At 40.8% G+C, this 26,971-nt stretch overlaps 1 long non-coding RNA gene across 1 annotated transcript; it reads right to left on the bottom strand.

The window, feature by feature from the left end:
- Positions 1-202: 202 nt before the first annotated feature.
- On the bottom strand, positions 203-26,931 carry LOC101901963 (uncharacterized). Its single transcript, XR_001500410.3, has 6 exons — positions 26,843-26,931; positions 18,123-18,271; positions 17,422-17,472; positions 6,024-11,823; positions 5,250-5,303; positions 203-689 (listed from the first exon to the last, which is right to left on the bottom strand). It is a non-coding gene; the product is annotated as an uncharacterized lncRNA (long non-coding RNA).
- Between the last annotated feature and the right edge of the window lie 40 nt (positions 26,932-26,971).

Raw genomic sequence — 26,971 nt, 5'->3', positions numbered from 1 at the left:
TGCCAGTCCAGGTTCGATACACGATACTGGATGCTTGGGGCTAGTGCACTGGGACGACCCAGAGGGATGGTATGGGGAGGGAGGAGGGAGGAGGGTTCAGGATGGGGAACACATGTATACCTGTGGCGGATTCATTTTGATATTTGGCAAAACTAATACAATTATGTAAAGTTTAAAAATAAAATAAAATTTTTAAAAAAAGTGTTTTTAAAATTTTTATTGGAGTAGAGTTGACTTACAATGTTGTGTTAGTTTAGGTATCAGTTCAGTTCAGTCGCTCAGTCGTGTCCAACTCTTTGTGACCCCATGAATCGCAGCACACCAGGCCTCCCTGTCCATCACCAACTCCCAGAGTTCACTCAGACCCACGTCCAACGAGTCAGTGATGCCATCCAGCCATCTCATCCTCTGTCGTTCCCTTCTCCTCCTGCTCCAAATCCCTCCCAGCATCAGGGTCTTCTCCAATGAGTCAACTCTTCGCATGAGGTGGCCAAAGTATTGGAGTTTCAGCTTTAGCATCATTTCTTCCAAAGAAATCCCAGGGCTGATCTCCTTCAGAATGGACTGGTTGGACCTCCTTGCAGTCCAAGGGACTCTCAAGAGTCTTCTCCAACACCACAGTTCAAAAGCATCAATTCTTCGGTGCTCAGCTTTCTTCACAGTCCAACTCTCACATCCATACATGACCACTGGAAAAATACAGCAAAGTAAATCAGATATATACATATATCCACTCTTATTTTAATATTCTTTTCCCACATAGGCTATTACAGAGTATTGAGTAGAGTTCCCTGTGCTATACAGCAGGTCCTTATTTTAGTTATCAGTTTTATATATAGTAGTGTGTATATGTCAATACCAATCTCCCACAGTTTGCAGCCTTCTTACCCTCTGGTAACCGTAAGTTTGTATTTCTGTTTTATACATGAGTTCGTTTGTTGGCTTGTTTACGATTCCACATACGAGTGGTAACATATGATATGTCTTTCTCTAGCTTCTGTCTGTATGACAGTCTCTAAGTCTATCCATGTCTTTGCAAATGGCACTATTCCATTCCTTTTTATGGCTGAGTAGTAGTCGTGTCTATATGCACCCCATCTTTATCCATTCCTCTGGTGAGGGACATTTAGGTTGCTTCCGTGTCCTAGCTATTGTCAACAGTGCTGCAAAGAACATTGGTGTGCAGGTATCCTTTCAAACATGGTTCTGCAGCTATATGCCCAGAAGTGGTATTGCTGGATGACCAAAAGTTTTAAATTTTAATGAAGTCCAGTTAATTTTTTTTTTCTTTTGTGGCCTATGATTTTGGTGTCACATTTAAGAAACCACTGTCCAATCCTAGATTACAAAGATTTAGACCTGTTGAAGTGAAAAGACTCAATGTATCTCTGGTTTCCCAATTTGCAAAGAGCTTGGATATTTAACTCCTTACCAATTATGCAGAGGAACTATAGTTTACTGAGGAAGATTGGATGAGTGTGTTACTGTTCTGATAACTTGCTGAAATCCATGTAGATGACTTATTCCAAGGAGTAATACAGGAGAGGAGGGAGATCAGAGCCCCTGAATGGTGGCAGCTGCGACAGAGAAGCAGTATCCATCCTGCTGCCCTGCTTTATGTTGGGACAACTGCCGATGATGCCCTACAGATCTAAATTCAGTTAGCTTTAAGTAATCCATTTGGTTTGTGTGGGATTCAGTGGTCTAATAGAATAGGTCCCATGTATCCAAAGAGGTCTTTCTAAAAGTAATTATTTAAAATTTTTAAAATGTGAAATCGATTTTTTATAATGTTATTATATTATATTACAACATAGAACCTCCATTTCTCCTTTTCCTCACCCCTCCCAGGTAAGAAGAGATGTCTCTGGTGGGACTTTTGCTCTTATGGGACTGCTTTTGTAGTACTGGTGAGTGACTTGGCATTAATAAAATTTTAGCAGTATTAGCAGTTATGATTTCTGATGACCTTAGCCTAAGGAAGGGCTTTTATGATTCTGACCTTTTGTCTCATTCTCTTTTTAAAAAGTAATTTTATTTATTTGCTTATTTATGGCTGTGCTAGGACTTCGTTGCTGTGCAGGCTTTTCTCTAGTTGCAGGGACTGGGGGTTACTCTTAGATGTGGTGCTGAGCTTCTCATTGCTGTCTGTGGCTTCCTTTGCTGTGGAGCATGGGTTCCAGGCATATGGTCTTCAGGAGTTGTGACCCACAGGCTCAGTAGCTGCGGCTCCTGGGCTCTAGAGCACAGGCGCAGTAGTTGTGGCTCATGGGCTCAGTTGCTCTGCAGCATGTGGGATAACCTTGGCCCAGGGAGCAAACACGTGTCTTCTGCAGTGGCAGGTGAATTCTTTACCATTGAGCCATCAGGGAAGCCTTTGTGATGTTCTCTTATTAAAAGGAAGTCTCCCATTTTACAATCCTGGGAAAAAATGTTCACTTCAAAAAATGTTTATCATATACTCTTATGTGTCAGGTAAGGTGGATACAGTAGAAAACAAGATAGATAGTTTTTAACCTCAAGAACCTCATGTTCTAGAAAGAATCTTTGGTATGGAAGCAAGAAATTATAATTCTGTGTTTTTTTATTTTATTTAACTTTACAATATTGTATTGGTTTTGCCATATATCAAAATGAATCTGCCACAGGTATACATGTGTTCCCCATCCTGAACCCTCCTCCCTCCTCCCTCCCCATACCATCCCTCTGGGTCGTCCCAGTGCACCAGCCCCAAGCATCCAGTATCGTGCATCGAACCTGGACTGGCGACTCGTTTCATATATGATATACATATTTCAATGCCATTCTCCCAAATCATCCCACCCTCTCCTTCTCCCACAGAGTCCAAAAGACTGTTCTATACATCAGTGTCTCTTTTGCTGTCTCGTATGCAGGGTTATTGTTATCATCTTTCTAAATTCCATATACATGTGTTAGTATACTGTATTGAAGAGCTATGAAGGGAGAGACTTCACTGGTGGTCCAGTGGTTAAGACTCCATGCTCCCAACGCAGGTGCCTGGGTTCAATTCCTGGTCAAGGAACTAGATCCCACATGCTGCAACTAAGAGTTCGCACGCTGCAACTGAAGACCCTGTGTGCTGCAATTAACCAGTTGCAGCCAAAAAAAGAACTATGAAGGGAGAAGTACAAGCAGCTGTTGGTGCATGTAGGTGAGGCACTTAACTCTCAGCTGAGGGGTGAGGAGCGGTGACGTAAGGGTGACATAAAGTCTGGCCAGTTTCTTGTTGTAGGACTTCTGCAGAGCCACAGTCCTGCTACAGCTCCAACATCTACCAGCTTACCACCTTGGACACATTTCTTGATATTTACCACCTCCAGTTTTTTCATATTTGAAATGGGGAAAATAATAGTACTCACCTTATTGGTTTTCTGTGAAAATAAATGTCAGTGCATATAAATTGCTTAGCACAGTACCTCTGCTACTGCTAAGGCGCTTCAGTCGTGTCCGACTCTGTGCGACCCCATAGACAGCAGCCCACCAGGCTCCCCCGTCCCTGGGATTCTCCAGGCAAGAACACTGGAGTGGGTTGCCATTTCCTTCTCCATTGTGTGAAAGTGAAAAGTGAAAGTGAAGTTGCTCAGTCACGAATGACTCGTAGAGACCCCATGGAATGCAGCCCACCTGGTTCCTCCATCCATGGGATTTTCTAGGCAAGAGTACTGGAGTGGCTTGCCATTGCCTTCTCCAACAGTACCTCAGTAAACAATAAAAAATGGTCATTATTATTTTGAGAGCTGAAGGGTTATCAGGCTTCCCTGGTGACTCAAGTGGTAAAGAATCCACCTGCAGTGCAGGAGATGTGGGTTTGAGCCCTGGGTTAGGAAAATTCCCCTAGAGAAGGAAATGGCAACCCACTCCAGTATTCTTGCCTGGGAAATCCCATGGACAGGGGAGCCTGGTGGGCTACAGTCCATGGGGTCACAAGAGTTGGACACAACTGAGAGACTGAACCAACCCCATGAAGGATTATCAAGGGTTGAGAAGTAACTGAGTGATCAAGGTCAGGAGAAGAATATTCCAGGCACAGAGAAGAGCACATTGCTTGCCTGGAGGCAGAACAGATTATGGAGTTTGAGTAACTAAAAGAAACTCATTATGCTGTAATACTAGGTATGAGGGATTGGAGAAAAACAGACAAGGCAGGAGACATGGACAGAGGCCTGATCATAGAGATGTTTGGTCTTTATCTTAAGAGTATACAGAGTCATGAAAGGGTTTCTTGAAGGACACTGATAGGATTGATCTGAATTTTAGGTCATTCTTGTTATAATTGAAAAAATGGGTTTAAGGATAAGATCAGAGGTAGGGAGACTAATAAAACTTTATTATAGAGGCTTCTGTTTTTTAAATGGCCAAGTAAAGATGGCACTAAACTCTTCTTCTGTCAGAAATCAATGCAAGATAAGAACAAAAAACAGAAATGCAAATTAAATCTTTGAAAAAAAGTTAGATCAAATCTCTAGCCCTGAACCATAATATATGAGGAAAACTTACTGAGAACAGCTGTGGTCAAGTAAAAATATGAATAGACAAAGAAAATTGCTGCATCTACATATTTCAGACAAAAATGACAGAGAAAAATTTTCCAGAAAAGACACTATACCCTAAGGGGAAAAAGCCCCCAACGTTTCTGTAGTTTAAGTAATGGGAATGTGCTGTTATTGGGGTGAAGAGTAAAGAGGAGCATGAAAAAGAAATGGAAATATATAAATTTAAGAGTTGCTGATATTATGGAGGAGAAGGCAATGGCACTGCACTCCAGTACTCTTGCCTGGAAAATCCCATGGACAGAGGAGCCTGGTAGGCTGCAGTCCATGGGGTCGCTAGGAGTCGGACATGACTAAGCGACTTCACTTTGACTTTTCACTTTCATGCACTGGAGGAGGAAATGGAAACCCACTCCAGTGTTCTTACCTGGAGAATCCCATGGACAGAGAAGCCTGGTGGGCTGCCGTCTATGGGGTCACACAGAGTCGGACATGACTGAAGCGACTTAGCAGCAGCAGCAGATATTATGGAATAATAGATACTGTCCAATAAAATATATGATTAAATGCATTATAAGTTTATAGTTACCCCACAGATACACTTGCAAATGTGAAAAATAAAGTTTGTGTTATTAAGGGACAAAACAAGGTCCCAAACAAAGTGAACAGAGGGGAAAGAAAATCAACATAAATACATATATGCTTGTGTATGGATAAAATGTCTCTGAAAGGACTTACACAACTTTGATTAGCTGGGTCTCCTCTTTTTAAGGGAATTGCGTCACTGGGGGCCTGGGATGGGAGAGAAATGTTTATTGTATACCTTTGGGAAAGTTTTGAATTTTTTAACATTACTTTCAAAAACTAACTTTCTTAAAAAGAAATACTTAATACATTTTTTTAAACTGGAATATGGTTGTTTTACAGTGTTGTATTAGTTTCTGCTGCACAATGAAGTGAATCAGACATATGTATACATAAATCCGCTCCTTCCCACCAGACTCCCATCCCACCTCTCCAGGTCATCACAAAGCACCAAGCTGAGCTTCCTGTGTTTTATAACAGGTCCTCCCTAGCTATCTATTTTACACACAGTAGTGTATAAATGCCAATTGCAAGCTCTCATATCATCCCACCCCTCCTCCCCGCCTTGTGTCTGTATGTCTTTTCTCTACATATTAAAAGAGAGAGAGTATTTAAGTCACAGGTGCAAGAGAAGATGGTGGCCTGAGCTGGCAAAGTGGCAGTGAGGATGGAGATAGGTAGATGGAGTGGCAGAATTATCAGTTGGCATGGTGGGTGGTGAGGAAGAGAGGTCAAAGATGGCATCTGAGTTTCTGCTAGTGCCATTCCACAAGATGAGATACTCAGATTCCCTAAAGATCTGTCCACAGGCTTCATCCTTCAGCTGTATCTGTAGAGTTCTGTTATGTCATGCCTTTCCACCTCCCACCACTTCAATTTGCACCCCTTTGTGTACAATTTTTATATCTTTTATAAATTCTACATTACCTGGATTGAAGGTGTTAGTCACTCAGTTGTGTCCCACTCTTTGCGACCCCATAGACTGTAACCCAGCAGTCTCCTCTGTCCATGGGGATTCTCTGGGCAGGAATACTGGAGTGGGTTGCCATGTCCTCTTCAAGGAGATTTTCCCAACCCAGGGATTGAACCCAGGTCTCCTGCATTGCAGGCAAACTCTTTACCATCTGAGCCACCAGGGAAGCCCTTTACCTGGATTATCAAGTGCCAACTACATGTTAATTCAAATACATATCCTTAACTAATTTTTGGACTAAAGAATCATCAAATTTAGATCTAAAAAGGACCCTAGAAATTTATCATGATCTCATCATTTTATTCTACCAATGAAAACCCTAAGGCACAGAAGCAATATGTGACTTAGATTTTTGTTAAAAATTTCCTTATTTTAGAACATGAATTTGCATACTTTTGATCTCTTCATCTTTCCTCTTTTAATTTTATTGAGAATAGTTGACATACAATATTATGTATTAGTTGCAGGTGTAAAACACAATGATTCAACATTTATATACATCACAAATTGATCACCATAAATCTAGTAACTCTCTGTCACCATGCACATATATTGCAATATTATTAACTATAGTTTCTATCCACATGACTTACTTATTTTATAATTGCAAGTTTGCACCTCTTAATCCTTATCACCTGTTTTGTTGAAACTCTCACCCCTTTCCCCTCTGGTGACCACGAGTTTTTTCTCTGTTTATGAACCTGTTTGTTTTGCTTTTTAGATCCCACATATATGTGAAATCATGCAGTATTTGTCTTTCTCCATTAACACATTTTTCTTAGAATAAAACCTTTTAGGTCCATTCATGTCACATGATCAGAGCTATGGTTTTCCCCGTGGTCATGTATGGATGTGAGAGTTGGACTATAAAGAAAGCTGAGCACCAAAGAACTGATGCTTTTGAACTGTGGTGTTGGAGAAGACTTTTGAGAGTCCCTTGGACTGCAAGGAGATCAAACCAGTCAACTCTAAAGGAAATCAGTCCTGAATATTCATTGGAAGGATTGATGCTGAAGCTGAAACTCCAATACTTTGGCCACCTGATGCGAAGAACTGACTCACTGGAAAAGACCCTGATGTTGGGAAAGATTAAAGGCAGGAGGAGAAGGGGACCACAGAGGATGAGAGGGTTGGATGACATCACTGAGTCGATGGACATGAGTTTGAGCAAGCTCCGGGAGTTGGTGATGGACAGGGAAGCCTGGCGTGCTGTAGTCCATTGGGTTGCAAAGAGTCGGACACGACTGAACCACTGAACCGAACTGAACTGAACTGATGTCACAAATGGCAAGATTTCATTCTTTTTCTTTAATGGGTGACTAATATTCCATTGTATACGTACCACATCTTCTTTATCCATTTATCTATTGATGAACATTTAGGTTCCTTCCATAAATAATGCTGTTGTGAACATTTTAGTGTATATATCTTTTTCAAATTAGCATTTTCTTTTTTTTTGGTATAAATACTCAGAAGTGGAATTTCTGGATTGTATGACATTTCTATTTTTTATTTTTTTTTTTAGGAACCGCTATACTGTTTCCCGTAGTGGCTGTACCAATTTACATTCCTGCTAACAGTATACAGGGGTTCCCTTTTCTTCCCAACCTTATTAACACTTGTTTTTCGTTATCTTTTTGATGATAGTCATTCTGATAAGTGTTAGGTGATATCTCATTGTGGTTTTGATTTGCATTTCCCTGATAACTAGTGGCAGTGAATATCTTTTCATGTGTCTGCTGTTCTGTTTGGGTGAATTCCGTTATTCTGACTTCCAGATCACTTATGCATTCTTCTGTGTTACTTAGCTTGCTATTTATTCCTTCTAGTGTGTTTTTAAATTTTCTGATATTGAATTATTTATTTTTGATTAGGTAATTTTTATATTTTCTAGATCCTTGTTCACATGATCAGTGTTTAGATCAATTCTTTCCCCTAAATCAGTTAACATTTTTACTACCGATGTTTTGAATTCTTTGGCAAATTGTTTCCGTTTCATTATCTGTCTTTTGTGATTTTCTTTTGTTCTTTCAATTGAGAGAAGTTCCTCTGGCTTTTCATTTTACTTGACTCTCTCTGGTTCTGTGAATCAGGTGAAACCGTCACCTACTGTGGACTTGAAGAGGTGTTCTTATGTGGAATGGCTCCATATAGAGTGTGTGCCCAGTGTCTTTGGTGGGAGGGCTGTATTAGATGTGAACATCAGTTATGTCTTTCCTCAGGGTGTGCTGGCAGCTGTCATCTTGGTAGGAGGTGGGCTGGAGGTGGAGAGGCTAGAGCTGGTACCGAGTGTGAGGAGGGACTTCCTCTCTTCACAGTAGCCGTCACCACCCTGTGAAGTTGCTGGAGCAGAAGCCCTGAAGGTCAGGCTTGAGCTGGCTCTATGCCCCATCCCCCCCTCCACCCCCCGCTTGTTTTCATGGTGTGTGTTTTTAGTTGCTCAGTCGTGTCCAACTCCGTAATCCCATGGACTGTAACCCACCGGGCTCCTCTGTCCATGGGATTCTCCAGGCAAGAATACCGGAATGGGTTGCCATGTCCAGGAGATCTTCCCAACCCAGGGATCGAACCCAGGTCTCCTGCATTGCAGGTGAATTCTTTACCATCCGAGCCACCAGGGAAGCCCTTTTTCATGGTAGTCATTTATTTTTTTTTGCTCAACTTTTTCTTAACACTGAATTTTTAAAAAACCTTTTATTTTGTATTAGAGTATAGCTGATTAACAGTATTGTGATGGTTTCAGATGAATGGCAAAGGGACTCAGCCATACATGTACATGTATCCATTTCCCCCTGAACTTCCCTCCTATCCAGGCTGCCACATAACAGTGAAGAGTTCCCTGTGCTGTATAGCAGGTCTTTGCTGGTTACCGAGCGTGTGCTTTCCCCTCTCCCTGCCCTTGGCCCTTTCCTCAGAGGAGGGCAGTGCTGAAGCAAATGGGGCTCCTGGCATACAGAGGTCCTCTGCGCTGCCTGTGTAGGTGACTGTGGTTCCACCTAGACACAGCTTACGTCGGAGTCTTTCCCCAGTCCTAGCTGCCCCAGATCCAGTGCCTCAGCGCTGGAGTGTTCACCGGGCTTGGGCTGGGGCAGGAAATTCGGCAGCTGCAGGACAGATGTCTGTCTGCCCTGCCTTGGGGACAAGACCCCTTTGTGTCTCCCAGCTGATCCTTGTTCCCAGCCTCTGCTGTTGCTGATTGTCTTGAACCTGCTCTGCACGGGAGGTGAGGTCTGTGAGGTTTCTCTGTATTAGGGAGTGAGCTGTGACAAAGTGGCTGCTCCCAGAAATCTGCCTCTAGGGTGCTGCTTCAAGAAGCACCAACAGTGGCCACTGCTGCCCCTCCTAGGCTCCACCATGGGACTACATTGCCTCCTCTGAGTCCCAGGGTTGAGTTTTTCTCCCCAGTTCTGGCTGCCTCAGGCCCAATGCTGCACTGTGATGTGAAGTGAGCAGGGCAGGAACGTTCCGTCAGTTCAGGCTGGGGCTGGAGGTGGAGGTGGGAAGCCCATCACCTGCTGGAGCGGACCTCTCTTGCCAAGTCATCCTGTGCACACTCTTTACAGGTAGAGCCTAGGCTTCTCCAGCCTCTCTTTCTGTCCCAACAGTTCTCTGGCCAGCCAAGGGGACTTGGCTCCTTCACACAGGACCCCAGGACTGGGATGCCCAGTCTGTGGCTCAACCCACTCACTCCCTGGGGTGAGTCTCTGCCCATCCGATCTCCCTTTTCCTCTGAGACCCCTCCTGGGGGCACAGGTCCTGACTCAACTCATCTTCTGTCCTACCCAATTACATGTGTATCTTTCTTACAGACTTGGTTGTATAGGAGTCCTTCTGCCAGTTTGCAGTTGGAATGGTTCCACCTGTAGATGTAGTTTCGACATGTTCTTTGTGGGGGTGACCTCCATGTCTCTTGCCCTGCCATCTTGATCGCACTTTTCCTGAAGCATCTTGTGTCAGCATCTCTTTCTCTATTGCCGTTATTCCAACTGGAGTCCAGAGTCTTTGGCCTGGACTCTAGCAGTGGCCTTAAAACTGATCTCCTTAGCTTTAGACTTTCTCTTTTTTATCTTCTGAATTATAGTAAAATGTTTTTTTTTTTTTTTCTAAAAATGTGAGTCTTATTGTGACCTCTTAATTTTTTCACTAACTGTTCTTGGAGATAGATGAGAAGTACAAATTTCTTGGAGGGCATTCACAGCTTGCATGATTTGTAACTAGCTCATGTTTCTGATTTCATTTCTGAATATATCTGCCATTGCATCCATGCCTGACTAGTCATCTTTTCCAAAATTCAATCTGTGCTTTTCCATTAATGTTTATTAGTTCATTTTTCCCTTCCACCTGAGGTAACTTTTCCCTTGTATATTTTTATTGAAGATGTATCTGTCTTTCAAGAGCTTATTCATTTACTACTTACTTTAGGACGATTTCAGGGCAAAGTTTTTCCTTTCTTTCATGTCTTTGAGTTTGTACCACCAACAGAATAGTATTCCGGTAGATTTCTTTCCAGTTTAGTGGTATATGTGTACATGTACTTCTCTCTTTACATGTAGAGACTATATCTTTTTCATTTTGGTATACTCCACCAACTTTTTCTCTTTCCTAACTTTGGCACATTCTAGATGCCCAGAAAAAAGTTTGGATTAAATTTGAGGCTATTTGTGTCTCCTCTGCAGAGCTTCAGTGATATGGAACTGGTTTGAAAACTGAGGTTAGAAACTGGAGGGATTAATCATGAGTATTTAAGTAGTAACAGACTAGAAGTGCTCTTGAGTGACTTGTTATACTTCTAAATGGCATTCTTCACTTGTGGCTTTTTGTTTCAATTTTCACATGACTATTTATTTTGAAATGTATTTATTACACTTGGTGCAAATTTTTAAAAAGTGAAACATACTTAATATGATTGACTTCCCAGATGGACTAAATTACAAATACAAGTAAGTTTTCTATTGTAGATATTAATACAAAATTTAAAATCAAATGATGGGTATTTAGAAAAATATTGAATAAAAAATTGTCTTTTTTTTTTTTTTTTTGAGTTAAAAAACAATTTTAGTCACAGTATTTTACAACTGCCCATTGACCGGCCAGAACTGCTTATTCCTGGTTCAGGCAATGTTCTCAAAGAGTCCGTTAGATGATAAGAATATGGCCTTCATGTGCATTACATTACTTTTTCCACTAGAGGGCAGGAGTGACTCATGATTGCCCCAGTTCAGTTCAGTTCAGTCACTCAGTCATATCAGTTGGCGACCCCGTGGACTGAAGGCACACCAGGCTTCCCTGTCCATCACCAACTCGCAGAGCTTACTCACATTCATGTCCATCGAGTCGGTGATGCCATCCAACCATCTCATCCTCTGTTGTCCCCTTCTCTTCCTGCCTTCAATCTTTCCCAGAATCAGGGTCTTTTCCAAGGAGTCAGTTCTTCGCATCAGGTGGCCAAAGTATTGGAGTTTCAGCTTCAGCTGAAATTGATTGCACCAGGCAATAGTAAAATACTTTGGGATTATTCTTGAAAGACAGTTTTCAATGCAAAACTGGACAAAATGCATTTGCAATTAATTTAAAAACCACATATTCTGTTGACTTTCTGGCTAAGTGGAAATTAATCTCTAGTATTAGCTGTTAAGCTTAGTAGACTAATTGTGCTATATGTTAGAACATTTCTCTCACCTTAGTTTTCAATTTATTTCTCATTTCATATATTCATGTGTTAAGTTCTGCTCTGTGATAGGCTCCGTGCTTTTCCTGGGAATATAAAGTCAAATAAGACATATCCTAGCTTCAGAAAACCCCGTTTCACTAAAAGAAAGTTTTGAGATACAAATATGTATACGCCATAATGCACTGAATGCGTACAGGGAATGAGGCACTGTTCCATGTGTTTCACTTCTATTGTCTGACTTACTACTCACAACAACTCTGAGAAGCATCAGGCTTTAGTGTTCCTGTTTACAGGTGTAAACGGAGGCTCAAAGAGGCTAAGTACCTTGCTAAGCATCACACAACATTTAAATGGTGGGGCCAGTGTTTGCATTTAGGTAATATAACATGACACCTGGCCTCTTCATCATTGTGCTACTAAAGTATTTCCCGCAATAAGTTCTATGCTCAGAAAATAATCACTTATGGAGAAATGAGACATCCTGGGGAAATAAATAGCGTCTTATGAATTAAGTGCTTCCTCTTGAGGTCCATGATAGAGTATCAATAAAGGTACTTGTCTTTCTCACCTGGATTCTGAAGTTTAATGAATAAGACGAGTGAAGTGAAAGTGAAAGTCGCTCAGTCGTGTCCGACTCTTTGTGACCCCATAGACTATACAGTCCATGGAATTCTCTAGGCCAGAATACTGGAGTGGGTAGCCTTTCCCTTCTCCAGGGGATCTTCCCAACCCAGGGATCAAACCCAGGTCTCCCACATGGCAGGTGGATTCTTTACCAGCTGAGCCACAAGGGAAGCCCAATACGACGAAAGTAGCAGCCAAATAAGACAAAAGATGGGGCCAAAATATCACCATTATCGCCAATAGAAGCCAAATTGCAGGATTTGGCTTCAGGTCTCTTTGCCAGGTGGGTCTGCTGATGCTGAGCTCAGGACTGGCAGTTTCCCCTTCACCCTCTATGAAGGGGAGCCCAGGCTTAGTAAGCCTCACCTGCAGCCTTCCAGTCAGTGCTTGCTCCCAGCAGAACAAAGTCCCTAAAGGAGCTGTGATATGAGTTTTTCCTATAGATACCTCATACCCCCCAAAAGAGGCAGGCTCCAGGTCAAGCATGCCTAATTTATTCTCCCCAAATTACCTACCAGATAAATCACTCCATCACCTTGGAGCAGAGAGACACCAGTAATTACAGTGAAGTTTTTTCTGGGAAGTAAACACCAGAAGTAGTGGCAATGCATACCTCTAATATTTTCTAGCTCCTGTCAGCTACTTACTAGTTACTTTTTTTTGAGAAAACCATTGGGTTCCCCCCAAATATGTATATATCCCAATCCCCAAACCTGTGAATGTTAGTTTATATGCGGCCCAGTGGTAAAGAATCTGCCTGCCAATGCAGGAGTCAGGGGTTCAGTCCCTGGTCCAGGAAGATCCCACATGCCATGGAGCAACTAAGCCCGTGTGCCACAACTATTGCGCCTGTGCTGTGGAGCCTGCGGCTGCCACTACTGAAACCCACATGCTAGAGCCTGTGCTCTGCGACAAGAAGCCCCTGCGGTAAGAAGCCAGTGCACTGCAGCTAGAGAGGAGCCCGCATGTGTTGCAGCTAGAGAGGAGCCCGCATGTGTTGCAACTAGAGAAAGAGTTGCACAGCAAGGAAGACCCAGCGCAGCCAAAAATAAATAAATATTTTTAAAAGGAGGAACTATGATGCAGGTGGAATTAAGTTTGCTAATCCGCTGACTGTAAAATGGGAGATTATCCTGGTTTATTCAGGTGTGGTATGGACTGAGTGTGTTCCTCCACAATTCCTATGTTGAAGCCTTAACCACTAATGTGATGGTATTTGAAGGGGCCTTTAGGCGATAATTGGTTTGGGATTAGGCCATGAAAGTGAGGCCCTCATGATGGGATTAATGCCCTTGGAAGTAGAGGAGTATCTCTCTATGAGCACCCACGGAAGAAAGGCCCTGTGAGCATAAAACAAGAAGGCAGCTGTCTATAGGCCAGGAAGAGAGCTCTCATGGGAGCTCAGCTGCACTGGCACCTGATTTTAGGCTTCCAGCCTCCAGAGCTGTGAGAAAATAAATGTCTTTCGTTTGAGTCACATAGTGCACATATTTGGCTGCACTGTTCGGCTTGTGAGATCTTAATTCCTCAACCAGGGATCGAACCCACGCTCCCTGAAGAAGAAGCATGGAGTCCTATCCATGGACGGCCAGGGAAGTCCCTGAGGTACTTTGTCACCACAGCTCAAGCTAAGACAAAATGGGTACGGTCACCCTTAAAAGTGGAAGCGTCACACAGATGGCAATGTGACAAAGTGGAGGCCTCTAAATTGTGGAAAAACAGACTTTCTGACAAAACAGTGTTTGATGCAAGTGGGACTCCTGGTCCAGAGGAGGGTGTGGTGTGGATCAGGAGTGAAGCTCAGGGAATTAAAAAGCAGGAACTCCACAGCTGTCTGCCTTACCTAAGGCCCCAGGAGATGAAATGGGGCCTGTGTGACACAAATTTATAGCCCATCAAGGTCGATGCCACTTTCTCTGTTTCCGTATTATATGCCCTGGCATTTAATAAAGGCCTGAATGTCCAGCCTTTCCCAGCTCTGCTGCTGGACATAAAGAAAAGACACATTGGGCAGCTTGGAAATATAAAGTAGCACAACTTTACAACCTAGAGGGAAATGTGACTAGGGCATTAGTCATCTGCAAGGAGACCCAAAGGGAAGGAAGAATTTCATACAGGGTCAGGAAATCTGATCTATCTAGTCCCTTTCTCCAGAGAGTCCTTGGAGTTTCTGGACTTTATTATCATCTATAAAAGTTGTGTTTCCTTTTATGAACTGAAAGCCATCTATATGTCCATTTGTCCTAGTGGCACATATATGCTCAAGAGCCTGGGCCAGGAGGAGCAGGCCAGTTAACACCTTGGGGGCAAGTATGCCCAGCAAGAGGTGCTTTCTCACCGAGATGAGTGCTTGAGAGAGATGTCCGTTTAACCATGGTAGATTTAATTTAATACATCCATTGCTCATTTGGTGACTCCTTTTTAAGTACTAAACATTGCACTTAGGTAGTTGCTAGAGATAAAATATGTAAACACGTAGTTCCTGTCCTTAATAAGCTCAAAGTGTACTTGGAAAAAAAGACATGTACATGGATAGCTAGAACACAGTAAGATATAAGTAAAAAATAAAGATGTTTATGAAGCAATCTTCAATGGCCCCAGAGCATCGCTGTGTGCTCTTGCTGGATATGCCAAGAATACAAGGCTCTGAGCTCCCTTTTCCTGAACCTTTCCTCAGGGTTGGGTTTGCAGCAGGCAATCTTGAGCATAAGGGAATGTTTCCCGAGACAAAAAATAGGCTTGCTGCGTACTCAATGTAAAAGTGGCGAGTCTCCAAGTGCAGTGCCCCTCTCCTGTGATGCAGCCCACTGCATATGTGGACGACTCTCCAGACTGTCCTGTGCCATCCTTGTGAGCCTTGGAGGACCCAAGGACCCAGCACACAGGAAGCTTTGGCTACCACTTGTGTCGTCATGAAGTCCTCTGTCTTTGATTTAGACATCTCATGTCTTCTGCCAGCACCATTAAATAGTAATAAGCTAGCTTGTCAGCTTGTATGTAGACACTTCACAATTTCTTACTGCCTTGGGGAAGTAACCTGAGACTTGAAGAATGAATATGCATTGTCTAGGTTGACAAGAAGGTCACGTGTACCACTTGGATAATACTGAGTCAGGCAGAGCTGCCCTATGATGGCTTTTGCTCTCTCTAATTCTGAGCTGCATAGATCTACGTGGTTCATTGGTTCTGTTCTTGGAAAAATGATGTGCATATTCTCCTTGCAATAGATCTGTAATAGTTCATGGTTCCTAGTGTAAGGGAGAGGGTATCTCTGATCTAGGCATGAGCCACAATCTGAAGTGTGTGTGTGTGTGTGTGTGTGTGTGTGCAAGAGAGAGAGATTGATTCAGATCCTTGCTTTTTCAAATAATGCTGTTTGTTTTGACTTTGATACTTTTCCTTAGCTCATTTTAATGTGAAAATTTCTTGAACCTTTAGAATGAAGAGGATTTGGGGAAGAGTCTTTGTTTGTTTGTTTAATTTTACAGAACTTTGTCTTTGGTGTGGTGTTAAAAATATGGTGGCTTGCATTCCAGGGTTTTCTCGCTTTGTTTACCTATGCTATTTTGGTCCAGAAATTCTTACTCCTTTTCTCATATTCGGCTCAATTTTGATTGCACTCCCATCTATTTCTCCTCGTTGTTCTGCCCTTTCCTTGCACTCCTGACTTTGTAACCGCTTCTCCTTCCTGAAGCATCTGACTGATAAAGGGGTTCTGTTGTCAAATCCATCAGAAGATGCCTTTGTTTTCCCCATAAAACAGACACCAGTACCATACAAATTTTGTGGCTATTAATGGGTCACCTACACACCCATTTGTGTTTTGTGGTTTGTAAGCATTGTCTTGTCATTCAACTTTCAAATAAATGTTCTTGGGTTTTGGACTTTGCTATCTAGTTGCCCTTCCAGTTTTCATGTGAAGATTTGAAAAAATGAAAAAGTTTTGCTGCCTCTGCCCCCTCTTCTCAGGATCCATATTAAAAAAAATAAAATAAAATAAAATTCTTATGAAGTATAACTATTTATAGCATTAGCTGGGCCACTGTAATCATGCCACATGCTGTCCCTGACGCATCTACCTGAGGCATTTTACAAGAATACTTCAGCTTTATGAAGCTATCCTTGAAAATGTCTTCAGAGCATTTTCCCTATTGTATCTAGTATATCTTCTGATCTTAATTTGATTTCTCTCTTGGAAGCAATCTTGTTGATTAGCTGACATGAATAAATACCCTTGGTAGTTCCACTTATCATGATAAATTATTTACATATTCAGTTCAGATTAACCCTTATTTCGGTCCCCTTGTTTGTGCCAGGCACTGTTAGCTAGGCACCAGAGACACAGAGTTGAAGAAGCCATAGAGCCTGCACTGAAGGAGCTCACAGGTACGTTCGTTTGCCAGTGTTAGGGATGTGTCCTCACCTCAAATGATGTCAGACCCCTAAAAGCAACCTCTGATGTGGAGAAGAAATTTGGACATTCTATCATAACTAGTAAAATTTCCAGGAGGCGAAAGGAAACAGAAACTGTTACTGAACCTCGAGTTATTGTGGAGGACAAGACTCTGAGTACTGATATTAAAAGTTCCTGGTGTTTGTTAATAATCTCAAAATATAGTATAAACACATACACCTGGAGAAGGAAATGGCAACCCACTCCAATATTCCTTCTTGGGAAATCCCATGGATAGAGGAGCCTAGTGGGCTACAGTCCATGGGTCACAAGAGTCAGACAGGACTTACTGGTTAAACAAATAATACATACACACACACACATATATGCATGTGCATATATATATATATATATATATGTACATATGTATGTATGCAGTAGATTGAATGTTTATGTTCCTCCAAAATGCATAGGTTAAAACCTTAATTCCCAAGGTGATGGTGTTAGGAGATGGGATCTTTGGGAGATGATCAGGTTGTGAAGGAAGCCCTAGTGAATGGGATTAGTGCCCTTATAAGAGAGGCCCCAGAAGAGATTTCTTGCCTCATCCACAACATGAGGACAGATAGTGAGGGATGACAGTCTACAAGGAAGGGGGTCTCACCAGACACTGAATCTGCTGACACCTTGGTCTCTGACTTCCCAACCTCCAGGCCTGGAAGAAATAAATTTCTGTTGTTTATAAGCCACCTAATCTGTGTTTTTAAAAAAAATTTATTGGAGTATAGTTGCTTTACAATGTTGTATTAGTTTCTGCTATACAGCAGACTTGAATCAGCTAATGTATTTACATGTATCCCCTCTTTTTTGGATTTACTTCCCATTTAGGTCACCAAAGAGCATTGAGTAGAGTTCCGTATGTGACACAGTAGGTTCTCATTGGTTATCTATTTTTTACATAATCGCATATATATGTCAATCCCAATCTCCCAGTCCATCCCACCCCCTTCGCCCCGATGGTGTCCATACATTTGTCCTTTGTGTCTGTGTATGGTGTTTTACTATAGCCTCCCAGGCAAAGGCTATATATATATATATATATATATATATATATATGTAAAACTTTTGTGATAAGAGTGCTTATCCTATAGATCAGTTAGATCACTTATTCCCAGGAAGACTAGGAAGGGAACTGGGAATAAACAATAGAGAAATAGTCCATGAAGTTAACTCAAGAAATCAGAAAAATAATCCACAATTTATAGTGCTACATTTGTGTTTAAATTGTCAGTTGAGACTTCGTGATTATAGTTTTATCTTAAAACACAATTCTAACAATTTATTTTGAAGCTGTGTTATCCTTACCTGGTACTCTTCTTTTTATACCCCCTCGAGGCAGGCTAGTTCTGTTTGTTTACCTTTGAGAACCCCACTCGTTTTTGAAGTTTGGGTCACAGAGGCATGCTAAATTGACATTTTCCGTGAAAGTTTATCATGTCTTCCAGATCCTTCTCCTAGGATTTCAGTAAAATTAATTTTCTATGGTTATAAATATTTGAACATACAAACTCTGAAGACTAAACATAGATGAACAGAATTTTATGTTCTGAACAATAAAACTTAAAATGATATCAATTAAATTGAAATGTTAAATGATGAGCATGATTACTACTGTGCTTCATGAAATTTAAGGACATATGATAAGCAGTGAAATTTGGCATTGAAGTATTATCTGTTGAAGAATAGAATAGACATAATCCATAAAATATATTATTGTATTAACTGTAAGGATGATGTTCAGATTATGAGATTTACTACATTATACACTATTTTCTGTATTAGTACTCCTAGAAGAAACTTTTCTTTGTTTTTGGCACCTGGAATAGTTATGCTGCTCCTAAACCGCTGTTCTGTTTACCTTGTAAGAACCCTGGACCTTCTAACTGATCATGTTTCTCTTTACATTACCTGTCAGGAAGCTCAGAGTCAAATCTGTGGCTGACCCATAGTAAGTTTGAGGGCTCTTCTGGCATATATTATCTGTCCTAATCTGACATCTCATCTTACTTTCACCCTGCCATTATTTCTTTCCACTAATTTTTATTATAACATATTCAGTCAGTTTAGTTCAGTCGCTCAGTCGTGTCCGACTCTTTGCGACCCCATGGACTGCACCCTGCCAGGCCTCCCAGTCTATCGCCAACTTCCAGAGTTTACTCAAACTCATGTCCATCAAGATGGTGATACCAACCAACCATCTCATCCTCTGTTGTCCCCTTTCCCTCCCACCTTCAATCTTTCCCAGCATCAGGGTCTTTTCAAATGAGTCAGTTCTTCACATCAGGTGGCCAAAGTATTGGGGTTTCAGCTTCAGCATCAGCCCTTCCAATGAATATTCAGGACTGATTTCCTTTAGAATGAATTGGTTGGATCTCCGTGCAGTCCAAGGGGGACTCTCAAGAGTCTTCTCCAATACCACAGTTCAAAAGCATCAATTCTTTGGCGCTCAGCTTTCTTTATAGTCCAACTCTCACATCCATAAATGACTACTGGAAAAACCATAGCTTTGACTAGATGGACCTTTGTTGGCAAAGTAATGTCTCTGCTTTTTAATATGCTTTCTAGGTTGGTCATAACTTTTCTTTTAAGGAGCAAATGTCTTTTAATTTCATGGCTGCAGTCACCATCTGTAGTGATTTTGGAGCCCCCCAAAATAAAGTCTCTCAACGTTTCTACTGTTTCCCCATCTATTCGCCATGAAGTGATGGGACTGGATGCCATGATCTTAGTTTTCTGAATGTTGAGCTTTAAGCCAACTTCTGCACTTTCCTCTTTCACTCTTTCATCAAGAGGCTCTTTAGTTGTTCTTCACTTTCTGCCATAAGGGTGGTGTCATCTGAATATCTGAGGTTATTGATATTTTTCCCGGCAATCTTGATTCCAGCTTGTGCTTCCTCCAGCCCAGCATTTCTCATGATGTACTCTGCATATAAGTTAAAAGAGCAGGGTGACAATATACAGCCTTGATGTTCTCCTTTCCCAATTTGGAACCAGTCTGTTGTTCCATGTCCAGTTCTAACTATTACTTCCTGACCTGCATACAGATTTCTGAGGAGGCAGGTCAGGTGGTCTGGTATTCCCATTTCTTTAAGAATTTTCCATAGTTTGTCATGATCCACACAGTCAAAGGCTTTGGCATAGTCAACAAAGCAGAAGTATATGTTTTTCTGGAACTCTCTTGCTTTTTTGATGATCCAATGGATGTTGGCAATTTGATCTCTGGTTCCTCTGCCTTTTCTAAATCCAGCTTGAACATCTGAAAGTTCATGGTTCACATACTGTTGAAGCCTGGCTTGGAGAATTTTGACCAGTACTTTACTAGCATGTGAGATATTGTTTTAATTCTTTGACGAGCCTCTAAATTTTAATTGATTCAAATAAACAAAGTGAGCAGCTCACATAAATAATTATAAGGGGTAAGTATTTACACAGTCAATCTCAGTTGTGCTGTATTGGTACTGAATATGAGGAAGCAGGAAATTTCTCTAACTCTATCTGAAGAACCCATAAGGTAGAAGGAGACAGGAAGTCAGGCTTAATAATTCCTCTCATTGGGCATCGCACATCTTGGATGTTCTGAGGACTGTGACTTCAAACTCTCTCCTTTTTCTTCCCTGGTCTCCGTGTTCAGTGCTTACCTTACAGTACAGATCCAAGAAATGTTACAAAGGGAGTCTTTTTGCCCCCAAATATCTTCCTTGTTACCTAAAATTTTACCAGACATAGGTTTATTTGGACAGCCAGCAAATGCCTATGGATAAGTACAGCTTTATAAAACTAACAGAACTTTAGAGAGCCCAAACAATTTCCTTTTTATAAATGAGGAAATTGAGGCTCCTTGAGGTAAAGCAATGTTCCCAAAGGTGTACAGTTTATAAATGTTAAAAATCAGGACTGGAAGTCTTGACTCAAAACCCAAAGTGTATCAGAAAGTAGATTTTTAAAAGAAGTAACTGTATGGCATGGTATAGTTCGTTATATATATTTAGTATATACTTGGGCTTCCCTTGTAGCTCAGTCAGTAAAGAATCTACTTAGCATTTGTAACATTCTCTACGGAAGGAGTGTTGCCTCTGGAGCTGGTGGGAAACCACCCAGCTCTTAGGGAGTCAGTGTTCATCTAGGTATGACGGTCATGAAAAGGAGAATGGAAATCCAATAGAGCAGGAAGAGGCAGACTGGGAAAATGAATATGTGAGAACAAGAAGCAATAAACTGCAGAGGGAAAAGAAGTAAAGGATAAGACTGTGAGGGGAAGCAGAGGTAAATGGGAAAGATAAGACAAAAGCAGTAGTGAAAGAGACAGAAGAAGGAGAATAAAAGGGAGCAGAGTAAAAACAGACCAGAAAGTGGGACTGTGAGAATAAAGTGAGTAAGAAAGACACAGTGAAGACTAATAAATGAAAGAGATGAGGAATGCCCCCCATAGGCAGTCAGATGTTCAACCAGATGTTGTAAATAGCAGATGGAACAGCACATTTAATGCTTAATACTAAAAGAAATTGGATATTTATTGTACTTTCTAAGTGTGGAGAGGCACCAATATGTTGCCCTAAAATGAAATCAATCCAACAGTTAAAAAAGTAAACCAAAACTTTCTGGATAAAATTTTCGAAGGAGGAACTTCATTAATATATTAATAGATTTTTGGTCTACAGGGAAGTAGTTACATTGGGCTATTAAAAACAACTGTCACCCTAGGTAGGGTCTATCTTCCTTTAAAGATGCAAATTAGGCAAGGACTCTCAAATGTTACTTCGGATAAGAAAGTTACAATTATCTGCTATAATAATATGCTCTTTGGTTCTTGCTTTATTTCACAGTGGCTTTAATTAAAGGCCTAGTGATGTCGTAAAGTCACATTAATTATTCATCTGCAAACATTTACATAGACTTCCCTGCTCCCCTTCAATAAATTATCAACTTCACATCTCCATAATTTAATCAAAATGACTAAAAATACACCATCTCCAGTCCCTGCCCCTCCTCTCTGGGCTTTGTCTCTTTAGCATTATTTGTTAGTGGAGAAGACTTCCCACTGTTATGAAGAAAGAAGAGAAGAAAATCTGTCTGCTGAAATTGTGTGGCTAGTGTTTACTTTTTTTCCCCCGCGCTGTCATATTGATTGGAATAAAGCTGTGGTTTGCAAATGTCCATAATTTTTTTGGAGCAAGATAAGAGGTACTGTGGAATCATGCTATTATTAAAAGATAACATGATGTTGGGATATATTAATAGAAGCATAATAATTCAAGAATAAAGCAGCAGTTTCTCCTATAATTCTCTGAGTGTGAAGAATCAAAGCTTCAACCACTAAGCATATAGTAAAATCTGATTTCAAAACTGTAAAGCTACAGGAATCAAGACAGTGTGGTTATGGTGTGAAACTAGACCTATCCAGTGGAATATAATTGAGAGTCCCCAAATAGATCTGTACATTTAAGGTCAGTTTATTTTTGACAAAGATGCCAGAATATTCAATGGTAAAGAATAGTCTCAATAGGGGTCACTGAAGCAACTGGATATTCATACAGCAAAGAATGAAGTTGGATCTTTACCTGTAGCACATGCGAAAATTAACTGAAAATGGATCAAAGACAGAAAGTTAAAAGTGTAAAACTCTCGGAAAGAAAATTAGTCTGTATCATTATGACCTTGTTAGGGAATGGTTTCTTAAATATGACACCAAAAGTGCAGGCAACAAAAGCAAAAGCGGGTAAACTGGATTACATCAAAACAAAAATATTTGTATATCAAAGGACACTATCAAAAGACTGAAGAGACAATCCATAGAATGGGAGGATGTGCTTGCAAATAATTTATCTGATAAGGGTCTAGTATTCAGAATATATAAAGGACTCCTGCAGCTCAGCAAGAGAAAAAGGCTCAAAATGAAATGTAACACAATTTAAGACTTGAATAAACATTTCTCTGAAGAAGATACACAACTAGCCAATAAATACGTTAAGATGCTCAGTACCATTAAGAATCAGGAAAACACGTGTCAAAACCACAAGGAAATACCACTTCACACCTACTAGGAACTATAATCAAAGAGGTAAGAATAATCAATGAGATGATAATAAATATTGGTTAATATGTAAGGAAACTGGAAACTTTAAACACTGTTAGGGAGAGTAAAATGGTATAGCCACTTTAGAAACAGTCTGCAGTTCCTCAAAATGTTAAACACAGAGTTTGCTATATGACCCAGCAACTCTACTACCAAAACACAAAAACTTGTACATGAGTGGTCATGGAAGTATTATTAGTAAGAGCCTAACATGGAAACAGTTCACATATCCATCAACCAAATAATGGATAAACAAAATATTGTATATCCATACAACGATTTCATAAGAGGAATAAAGTTCTGATACATATTAGAACATGGATGAGCCTTGAAATAAACTATTAAGTGAAAGAAAACTGCCATAGAAAACCACAGACTGTATGATTCTGTGTATATGAAATGTCCAGAGTAGAAAAAATGGATAGAGACAGTATATTAGTGGTTACCTATGCACTGGAATTGGAGAGTGACTGCAGATAAATATGGAGTATCTTTAGGGTGATGAAAATGTTCTAAAATTTACAGTGGTGATGGTTGTACAACTTTGTGACTATACTAAATATCATTGAGTTGTACACCTTAAATTGGTGAATAATGTGATAGACGAATTAAGTCTCAATGAGGCTTTTGAAAAAATTCATATTTTCTGACCTGGGGTGACTCTAGCTTACTTACTGGGAGCCATGAGGGAAGGATTTAATGTGACATCTAAGGCTCTCAAGCCAGGCTTCAACAGTACGTGAACTGTGATCTTCCAGATGTTCAAGCTGGATTTAGAAAAGGCAGAGGAACCAGAGATCAAATTGCCAACATCTGTTGGATCATCAAAAAAGTGAGAAAGTTCCAGAAAAACATCTACTTCTGCTTTGTTGACTATGCCAAAGCCTTTGACTGTGTGGATCACAACAAACTGTGGAAAATTCTTCAACAGATGGGAATACCAGACCACCTGACCTGCCTCCTGAGAAATCTGTATGCAGGTCAGGAAGCAACAGTTAGAACTGGACATGGAACAACAGACTGGTTCCAAATTGGGAAAGGAGTACATCAAGGCTGTATATCGTCATCCTTCTATAATATATTAACAATAAATAATATATTATTTAACTTGGATGCAGAGTACACCATGAGAAATGGGCTGGATGAAGCACAAGCTGGAATCAAGATTGCTGGGAGAAATATCAATAATCTCAGATATGCAGATGACACCACACTTATGGCAGAAAGTGAAGAACTAAAGAGCCTCTTGATGAAAGTGAAAGTGGAGAGTGAAAAAGTTGGCTTAAAGTTCAACATTCAAAAAATTAAGATCATGGGATCCAGTCCCATAATTTCATGGCAAATAGATGGGGAAACAATTGAAACAGTGAGAGACTTTATTTTTTTGGGCTCCAAAATCACTGCAGATGGTGACTGCAGCCATGAAATTAAAAGGCACTTACTCCTTAGAAGAAAAGCTATGACCAACCTAGACAGCATATTAAAAATCAGAGACATTCCTTTGCCAACAAAGGTCCATCTAGTCAAAGCTTTTGTCTTTCCAATAGTCATGTATGGATGTGAGAGTTGGACTATAAAGAAAGCTGAGCACCAAAGAATTGATGCTTTTGAAGTGTGTATTGGAGAAGATTCTTGAGAGTCCCTTGGACAGAAAGGAGATCCAACCAGTCCATTCTAAAGGAAATCAGTCCTGAATATTCATTGGAAGGGCTGATGCTGAAGCTGAAACTCTAATACTTTGGCCACCTGATGTGAAGAACTGACTCATTTGAAAAGACCTTGATGCTAGGAATGATTGAAGGCGGGAGGAGAAGGGGACAACAGAAGATGAGATGGTTGGATGGCATCATTGACTAAATGGACATGAGTTTGGATAAGCTCTGGGAGTTGGTGATGGACAGGGAAGCCTGGCGTGCTATAGTCCATGGGGTCACAAAGAGTCGGACACAACTGAGCGACTGAACTCAACTGCAAACTTCCATGACCAGATCATGGCATCTGGTCCCATCACTTCATGGCAAATAGATGGGGAAACAATGGAAATGGTGACAGACTTTATTTTCTTGGGCTCCAAAATTACTGTAGATGGTGACTACAGCCATGAAATCAAAAGATGCTTGCTCCTTGGAAGAAAAGCTGTGACCAACCTAGACAGCATTTTAAAAAGTAGAGACATTACTTTGTCGACAAAGGTCCATCTAGTCAAAGCTATGGTTTTTTCAGTAGTCGTATGTGGATGTGAGAGTTGGACTATAAAGAACGCTGAGTCCTGAAGAATTGATGCTTTTGAACTGTGGTGTTGGAGAAGACTCTTGAGAGTCCCTTGGACTGCAAGGAGATCCAACCAGTCCATCCTAAAGAAAATCAGTCCTGAATATTCATTGGAAGGACTGATGCTGAAGCTGAAGCTCCAATACTTTTGTCACCTGATCTGAGGAACTGACTCTTTGGAAAAGACCCTGATGCTGGGAAAGATTGAAGGCAGGAGGAGCAGGGGATGACAGAGGATGAGATGGTTGGATGGCAACACTGACTCAATGGACATGAGTTTGAGAAAGCTCTGGGAGTTGGTGATGGACAGGGAAGGCTGGATTGCTGCAGTCTATGGGGTCGCAAAAAGTTGGACATGACTGAGCAACTGAACTGAACTGAAGTCTCCCAAACTGGGTCACAGCTTCTCAAAAATGTAATTTGAGAGTAATTGATGGTTATTTTCTAATACAAAAATACTCTGTATATCTCAATATTGGGAGAGTTAAATGAGATATAAGAAACACCAAGAAAAGTGCCTCATTAGTGCACTAATTAGAAAAGTGCCTAATCTCCTTTACCTAACTGATTTACCTTTCACTTCTTGAAAGATTGAAACAACCATGCTTAGATATATTACAATTCTTTGTGGCACGGTTACCTAGGAAGATGAAGCAAGCTGAATCTATGAAAGTGACAAGGTGAAAGTGAAAGTGTAGTCGCTCAGTTGTGTCTGACTCTTTGTGATCCTATAGACTATATGTAGCCGCCAGGCTCCTCAGTCCATGGGATTTTCCAGGCAAGCATACTGGAGTGGGTTGCCACTTCCATCTCCAGGGGATCTTCTGGACCCAGGGACTGAACTCAGGCCTCCTGCATTGCGTGCAGGCTCTTTACCGTCTGACATGGCAAATGGTTTTTAAATTTGGTATTCTTAGTTTTGAACTTTTGATAGGGGGTGAACTACTGAGTTTATGTAGTTAAATTTGATACTCTGGATTTCTAATAAAACATTTGTATATAAGTGTGATTTTTCAGATAAGGGTTAGTCTGTGGCCTCAGTCTTAATCAGATCTCTCATTCGACTGTGGCATTGTGCTGGCCATGAATAACCATCAGTGTTTCTATTCATGTTTTCTTGTATGTTTCCTCTGAGAGAGCAGCCATCAACAGATAGCAACTCCTGCATGGTCACCTGGGGGACTTCTGATTATGCAAACTAAGCCTTTCTCAGAAGTATGAACATTTATTTTGGTATCAGTTTCTTTATATCCCCAGATAGCATAAACTAGATTCAAGTAGATCAGATCTTTTTATAGTTACACAATTTTGCTTGGCTCCATTGGTGATAGAGAGCAGAATGCGTTGGCACTGGTTACTTTGACATAGCCAGAAGTATCTCTGAATCCCATATAGTCTCAGAATATACAAAATTACTTAGCAGTTTGAGAGCCAGGATCCGGATGATATTAAACACTTATGCTGTAGATAAATATAGGGCAGTACGCTGGTACTTCTGCATCTGTTTTATACATGGTTTATTTTTAATAGGCTGGTTTCACACTACATGTTGTCACCACTTCATGTTATAATAGGTAGAGTGGGAGAGTGGATAGAAGATGGAATTTATAGTCAGACAGACGTGTCAATTCCCCATTATTTCTACAAACAGGAATTACATTCCCTGTATATGTCATTTTACCTTTTTGTGATGAACATAATTCTTCTTCCTGAGTTGTGGTGAGGAGTAAATTGTGTATGTAGAACCATCCTGCACATCCTCTTGCTGAGGACCTAGGGTTAAAAGTTAGACTATTTACTTCTTTGGTCT

Source organism: Bos taurus, chromosome 1 (assembly GCF_002263795.3).
Source record: "Bos taurus isolate L1 Dominette 01449 registration number 42190680 breed Hereford chromosome 1, ARS-UCD2.0, whole genome shotgun sequence".
Lineage (NCBI taxonomy): Eukaryota > Metazoa > Chordata > Mammalia > Artiodactyla > Bovidae > Bos > Bos taurus.
Note: the sequence above shows the minus strand (reverse complement) of the source record. Positions and strands in the feature narration are given on the sequence as shown.